Source organism: Carlito syrichta, unplaced genomic scaffold, assembly GCF_000164805.1.
Source record: "Carlito syrichta isolate Samal-C Ts95f unplaced genomic scaffold, Tarsius_syrichta-2.0.1 Scaffold304533, whole genome shotgun sequence".
In the NCBI taxonomy this organism is placed as follows: Eukaryota; Metazoa; Chordata; class Mammalia; order Primates; family Tarsiidae; genus Carlito; species Carlito syrichta.
In genome coordinates, this window is record NW_007248629.1 from 381,662 (window position 1) to 389,609 (window position 7,948).

Consider the following 7,948-nt stretch of genomic DNA (forward strand, 5'->3'; position numbering starts at 1 on the left):
CATGAACGGCTTTGCCCACAGCGAGTCTCTCTGTATGTTTGTACTCATCCAGGCACTTGATGGTCCAGACTCTACTGGCCAGGAGAATCCATGGCTGAACTCTGCAGGGCCCAGCTGCAAAATAAACGCCATCTGTAGCTTAGATCTGCTGAGATTCCATGTCCGTTTCTTGAATCCGATCTCAGGGTGAACGCAGTTCTCATGGCCAGCGACGAGTGCGACTTCATTCTTCTTATTCTGCTTTTCTACGAGGAATGAACGGAATCTCTCCTGGGACTCATCTTGTGGTTAAGAGCAAACTAAGCACAAAAGTTCCCACATTTGGAAAACCAAGAGCCTGGCAGATTTCATCAGAGAAAGCCCGTCCCAAGCAAGCCTGTTCCTCAGTCGCACTCCTACACTTTAATGACTTCCTTCAAGTCATGGCTGGGCCCACTCCACCATGTCTTCTGCTGACATCTTGGGAACTCTGGGCTCTGACGAGTCCACATCTGCGGTGATGCAAAGAGTGTGTGTGTGTGTCTGGGGTCTGGGGCTAGGGGGAACGCTGACATCACTTGAAGAGTCTGACTGAAAATGGCCACTTCAGGAGAGAAAGCACCAGAATGCAAAGCCATCAGAGGGTAGTGACACCATGCCACGACCACATCACGTGGCCCACCAGGTGACAATGGAGGGGAAAAACAGGAAAGACAATTCCATGTGCCCCAGACAGTGAAGACGGTAAGCTTCATGCCTGAGTTTCTCTCGTTTTAGGATTTGAAAGCAATACTTCATACGACTGCGATGACTTTTAAATTTCTTGAAAAGACAGCTTTGTCTTCTCTTTCCTATTTTTTCATAAAAAAGAAAACTAAGGCCTCATTCACTTATGCCAAGAAATCTGAAACACACTCTAAAGGAGGTTCATGAGTGGATTCTGCAGAGCAATGGATATTTAGACAGTTGCGTGCACTACTTACCACCATGACCTGCCCCTACTTGCTGCATCTATAAAGCATTTCTTCCTATCATGGATCTCTGGGTACTAAAAAAAAAAAAGACATAAAAAGATAACCAGGAGAGAGAGAGTATGAGAGGAAGCAGAAAGGGGAGGAAGAGGAGAAGGACACTAGACTGCCTGAAGGGAATGCTCCCCGACCCTCGTTCCCAGTCGTAACTGCCTCTGCCACGTACAGTCCCCTCACCCAATCGGGACGTGCCGCAAGTCTGGGTGAATTCAGCCACAACTACTTTCGAGCTTGGAGTTCTGCTCAATACATCTCAGGTTCTGGAACCACTAGTAACTAGGACTACTGCGTAGAAGTGACTTGTATCAAGGACCTATTTTTAGGCAAACAAATAAAAGCATTTGTGAATAAATCAAAATGCCTAGGAGTATAAAAGTGAATAGGCCAGGAGGAGTCACATGAAGACCTAAGACAGGACTTGAGGATTCTATAATGGAAGCACAATGCTGTGAACGCTGCATGTCAATCACACACAGGAAGAGCTGGGAGGATGCTCTCCTTTCTTTCCTTCTCTCCTTTCTTCCCTTCCTCCTGTCTTCTCCTTCTTCCCTCCTTCCTTCCCTCTTTTCTTTCTCTGTTTCTTTCTTTCTTTCTGTCTTTCTCTCTCTCTCTTTCTCTGTCTCTCTCTTTCTTTCTTTCTTTCTTTCTTTCTTTCTTTCTTTCTTTCTGTCTTTCTCTCTCTCTCTTTCTCTCTTTCTTTCTTTCATGCCAGGGTCTTATTCTGTTGCCCAGCTGGAGTCTAGTGGTGCAATCTCACCTTATCCTTGACTTCCTAGATTCAGGTGATCTTCCCGCCTCAGCCTCCTGAGTAGCTAGGACTACAAGTGTGTGCCACCACATCCAGATAATTTTTTGTACAGATGAGCCTCATTATGTTGCCCAGGCTGATCTTGAACTGTTGGGCTCAAGCAATTCTCTCACCTTGGGATTGCAGACGGGAGCCACCGCACTCACCCAGCGAAAGATGTGACTTTCTACCCTTGAGAGTGAGGTAGAGAAATTATGCATCAGCAGTCTCACGGTGGTATCAAGTCCATGCGAAAAGGCGCAGCCTGGCTGTGTCATGGCTCCTAGGTGGGATCAGGTATGCTTTAGGAACATGCTAAATTCTTCTGCATATTTCACATTACAGACTAGGGGCATGAAAGTGGGTCTTACTTTGAGCAAAAATGCTGAGAAGTGAATGGCTGTGCAGTGTTCTAGAGGATATTTTCACCTGGAGAATGTGAGCTCCCAGAAGAAGTGTCTAGTACAATGCTTTGAGCAGAGTAAAAGTGCAGTAAAATTCTGTTGAAGGAAAGAATCTAAATTGCCATTGAAAATCATTCATGAATATAACAACTGCAAACAATCATAGAGAGCACAGTAATACAACCAAACTCTAATATATTCATTTAATCAAGAAATGCTCACGGAACCCTTACTAGATGCCACGCTGTGTTTTAGGCACTGGGGATTTTGCAGGATACAACACAGAAGAAGTCTCACGGTGCTTACACATCAGCGACGAAGGCATGGTCTACCTGCTCCATTATGTTTCCACGCATGGCCACACGTAAGTACAGTCACGATTTCAAACGCAAAACGCACGCGTGATGCAGACACTGAAATGGATCCGCAACAGACTCTGGAATGAGTGAATCCACAAAGATCAGCCACGTGTAAAAACACCTAGCCTGCATGGGATGCCGTTTTTCTCAATAATGTAAGTGCAAAAACCCACTTTAAACTGAAATTTTCCTCCCTTCTTATCTACTACATGAGCGAGTGTTCTGGCAGAAAATAGATGGTGCACTCGAATTAGGATAATCCGTGCAGGAGTCAAGGCCTGATTATCCAGGCATAAGCAGTGCGAGTGTAGGGTTAGAGCCACGACCCAGGCACAAAAGTATCTGTCGCCAGCCCTAGGCCTGAAGGTGTGAGGGAGGGACCTGAGACGGAGAGAGCCTCACTGAGTAGGCGGCCTCGAAGGGCGCGAGGGCAAAACCAAGTGATCTGACACGCACCACACACACTGTTGCCATCCAAATTAATGCCATGCTCTAGTCATTCGATATTCATTGAGCACCTTCTATGCGCCCAGCCCCGGACTAAATGCAGGAACCGTCAAGACAAGGAGTCCACAGTGTCTGTTCTCAAGAACTCAGAGTCTAGTGTGGACAACAGACATAAAAAACAGGCCAAGTCACATGAATTGCTCTAGGCAAGCTCTGAAACAGAAATCCGCAAAAGTGTTGTGAAAACAAAGAGGATTGGTGGGGGGGCAACTCCTTGGAAAGGGACATTGTTAGGGAATTGCTGACACAGCTTTCCCAGTAATGTCAAGTTAATTGTATTCAAGATGATAAAGAGGTCACTGACTTATGGGTCTATAACTCTATTGAGATGTTGATGCAGATAAAAGCATATGCATTAAGGGGTCTCACCAAAGACCCCAAGTGTTTGTGTTTTGTTTTTTTTTTTAAAACAGCACTCATATCAGAAATAGTTTGGGGCATTCATATGATGGCCAGGAAGTCTGCTTAAGTTCACACAGGCACTTAGCAGAGAGAACAAGGACTGGGTCTCCTGGCTTCCTGCCAAGGGTGGTCTTAGAGCTTTTACATGCTTTTGATGTAATTTTAGCCATACCTAAATTAAATTAGGTACCTTTCTCCTCTTATCGTTGCACCATTGTATTTCATTTCTTTTTATCCTCCATTCTCCTTGCATTGATTAGAGGGCCTCTTGAAAGTGGCATCAATAAAACTCTTAAGAATCAAAAACTCATGTTCCTATATCTGTCACTTAGCGGTAAGCTTCAGTGATGCATTTTTCACTTTACTATCTGTGGTAGCCTGTACCTTCCTGGTGTAATTTCTTTACACATAATGTGTGAATTTTACAGTATGATGTCAACATGGTAAAATGCATAACCATATGGTTGCCACATACTGGAATGTCCAATCTGTGGACTGCTCTTTCAGCATTTAGTGTGGTGACCTAACTGTTGTCATTGTTTTTTTAGCAAGGATTATTCGGAGTGCTTTAATGCAGCGGACTTACCCGTAAGTCTCATTTACTCATCTCTACAAGGTTGTGATTGAGCTCCCATGGCCTGTCCTTGGGCCTCAACCGGATGCCTGGTCCACTGCGGGTCCGCCATACTTGTTTAATCACCCGTCATACACTGAGTGCTTAGGGTCTAGTACCTTTCAGGTACTGCACTGGGATACAAATATAAGTGAGACATGGTTACTCTCTTCAAGAGGGCTAGCCTATTTAATTCAATTTGGCCTTTTTTTTTTTTGAGCAATACTACATGCCACAACACCAGGCTGGTGAAGGGACTCCTTCAAATAGGATAATGACTGCAGTTGTATGATTCATGGTGCTTAGATGACAGCCTCTGCGGCTCATGAGCGGAATTCACTTGGCAAGCAGGATCATGGCTCTTGCAACAGTTCAAGTGTCACTGCTTCAGAGGGGCTGCCTTCGGCTCCTCTCATGGACAGGGTTGGTGGCTGGAGGTGGCCTTGCCATCAGAGCCCTTTCCTTTTCTCTCCCGGAAAAGGTCCATGATGTGCCTTGCTCCTTCCCTTGCCGCCGTGTGGTGACTGCTTTGGAAAGACTTCCCGATCCTGACTTGGAGCTGAGACAGCTGAGCACTGCGGGTTGGTACCACATTCAGTTCACACTTTCAGGTGTTTTGTGCGTGCTGTCCATGTGAAGAACCAAGGTTTATTTTGTGCCCACAGAAAATGGATATCTTTGGCAATAACAACACCTTCTTTGAATTTTCTGGTTTTAAATGCCTTCCTATTTTGTGTTTCAATGGAATTAATTTTCTTTATTGAGGAAATTAAGCCATAGAGGCCTTTTATCTGTTATTTAGAAACAATTCCTTAATCTTTTCATAATGGTTGGTGAACATGGAATATAGCTTATATGTCATTCAAATATAGCTTATATGTCATTCAAAATGAATCTATTGACTGGGCTCAGTGGCTCAGTCTGTCATTCCAGCACTTTTGGAGGCCGAGGTGAGTGGTTTACCTGAGCCCACGGGTTCAAGACCAGACCAGGCAATTTGGCGAGACCTTGTCTCTGCAATAAATCAAAAATTAGCTGGGCGTGGTGGCACGTGCCTGTAGCTCCAGTTACTTGGAAGGCTGAGGCGGAAGGATCGCCAGAGCCCGGCAGGTTGAGGCTGCAGTGGCCGTGAGCGTGCCATTGCACTCCAGCCTGGGTGACGGAGTGAGACTCCCATTAAAAAAAAAAGGCAGCCTATTTCAGGCAAAATGGATAATTGTGGTGACTCATTCACAATAATACAAGAAAATGTAAATAGTTCTGTTGAAAAGTTTTTTTAAATTTTTTTTTATTTCAGAGCTGCAGAAAGTGCCAGAATGGCTGCTACAGGCCAGTGGTCATCAGGCAACCCCTTTCATGTTGCCCTCTTAGACCTAAAGTCAGAGGGCAGATGCTTTTATTCTTGCCTGCAAAGTCCACACATAAAGAAAACCCACCATGTAAGAAAATAAAAGCTGCCACTGGTGTGCTGTGAGACAACTCTGCAACTCCATAATATTGTGTATCAAATGCTTTGGAAACTTCTGGAAAAAACGGAGGGCTAACAAGAAAAACCGTGAAAACCAACAGTTTCAGAAGAATCTTTTCAACACATTAAGTCAGGTAAATAAGAGACGAAGATTATATAGACCGTGAAGTGTTGTAAGGATCAAAAAGGAAGAGGGAAAGATATCACCCAACCTCCTGAAAAAACACAGTAAATTTAAACCGTAACATTCTGTCAAGGTAACTTAAGGAAAGATGTTGAGTCCGCTTCCCTTTCTGTTTTCATAAAAGAGATTTGCTCTGCTCTCTATGGAGGAGCGTGTCTTCTTGAGACGGCACCAGTTGGACTTCTCTGTTGTACTCTAAAAGTCTTGCAGCCTTGGGTTCTCTGAGCACGTCTTTCTGCTGTGTATCGCAGAAGGCTGTCAAGGCTGTCATTTCAATTATTCGCTGTCCCATCTTTTGAGTCCCTTAAAGGTTAGAGGGCAAATTCTGCCTAAACACTCCACACGGCGTGAAAGCGACTGCGTCGAAGCCACAGTTGGTCCCAACTTAGACTTGGGGAGTCTTGTGGGTCCCATGGTTCTTAGCGTATGCTCACAACTCCCCAAGCTGGTTGGTAAGTGTGGTCACTTTAATGCTATTGCTTCATCCTTCCGTGAAGTTGGCTAGAGACAAGTGGCAGCCGGCAGCCAAGCTGATCACGCCTGTGTGCCTCATGCCTGGGGTGGCTCTTTCTGCCCATGCACAGCTCCTGGAGGATGTGTCCTGGCTCGCTGGCAGTCCCTGGGCCCTAGGTGGCTCTGCCTGCTGGGCGGTGTGGCCGCCTCAGGGGACATCACCGTGTCCAAAAGAGCAGATCTGAAAGCCATTTTACGGTGTGAGGTTGGACTACCGTCCCTTAAAAACGGTCCGGGCGGCGTACGCATGGCTTGGAGTAAATCAGTGGTGATCACAAAGTAGAACCAACACCACACCAACGAATCCGAGAGTGCTGCTTTTTTGCCACTATTGAGTAAAGGAGGTACTTTCGGGTTTTTACTGTCTGCAAATGTCAATGTCCTGGCTTTCATAAACATGTGTGGTCATCATTACATAGATGACTCTCTGTTACAGAACCAACAAATGGATTTTTTTCTTTAAGAAAAAGCCCCCACTTCCTCCCCAGGAAATGGTGTGTATTCAGAGAGGAAGTTGTCTTCCTGTTTTCTCCACATTGACACTCTTGCAAGGTTTTTTTCTAAGCTCCCAAACCCAGAGAGAGTCTCCATCATATGCAACAAGGTTTTCTTAGCAACTGGTCACATTTTTCTACTGCAGTGATTATTCAAAGAAAGTTTCACTTTCCATAAGTCATAACAAGTATGATGAGTCTCGTTTTTCATCAACTGTATTCCTAAGTGCTGTGTCCTCTCTCAGTCTCTATCTTAGTTATAAGGCAACTGGACTCAGCCATGGGGGTCATTCTGTCAAAACTCTTAGCACAATACATCAACTCTTAGTTTCCCAATTATGAAAGAAACTTGACAGGACACCTGCTTTTTATTACTTCAGTGTTTTGGGATACAAACCCAATGTGCCTGGCACCCAAGAATGAAATATAATTCAAGAACATTTTGTACATTCTGCTCTAACATTTTAGCATTTCAGCACTGATTTCTGGAATGACTGAAGAGAACCACTTGGAGACAAACAAAAAAAAATTTTTTTTTTCTTTTCTTGATTTTTACAGTCCGTTAAGGGGTTCTTGTTTCATTGATTTTACCTGCAGATACTCGAAGTAATAAAGTCCAGATAAACCCCAAAATGAGGGCGACCTAGAAGACATTTTAAGTGAGATGAATTTCGAGTTTGGTATCTTACCAGTGTGTTAACAACTGGGTGTGTCAATTCTCCATTAAGTCAAAGGTTTTTCCAAGTGTGGTCCAGAAGACCACCTATATCAGAACCACCAAGGTGCTTGCTAAAATATGGATTCCTCTGTCTCCTCCCAAACAGGTAAAGTCAGAATCCATGAGAGTAATCTTGAGAATCTGCATTTTTGACAGCTGCCTAGTTTGATTGCTTAAGGGTGTGGTCCCTGTTCCCAGGGATATTTACTTGTTGATAGGGAGCAACCAAACACTGGAAAACCACTGAGATGGGTAACTTTTTTTTTTTTTTTTTTTAAGGGGCAAGGTCTTTTGGGAGACATGGACTTTCTCCATGCCCCTCAAAGTTTATAATGAAGGTGGCTCCATCTTCATTCTACTGTTTATGAATTAAACCCTGGGAGCAAATATCAAGAAAAAAGTACATTCTTAGCCGGGCTCGGTGGCTCAGCCTGTAATCCCACGCCTTTGGGAGGCTGAGGTGAGTGGATTGCCTGAGCTCATGGGTTC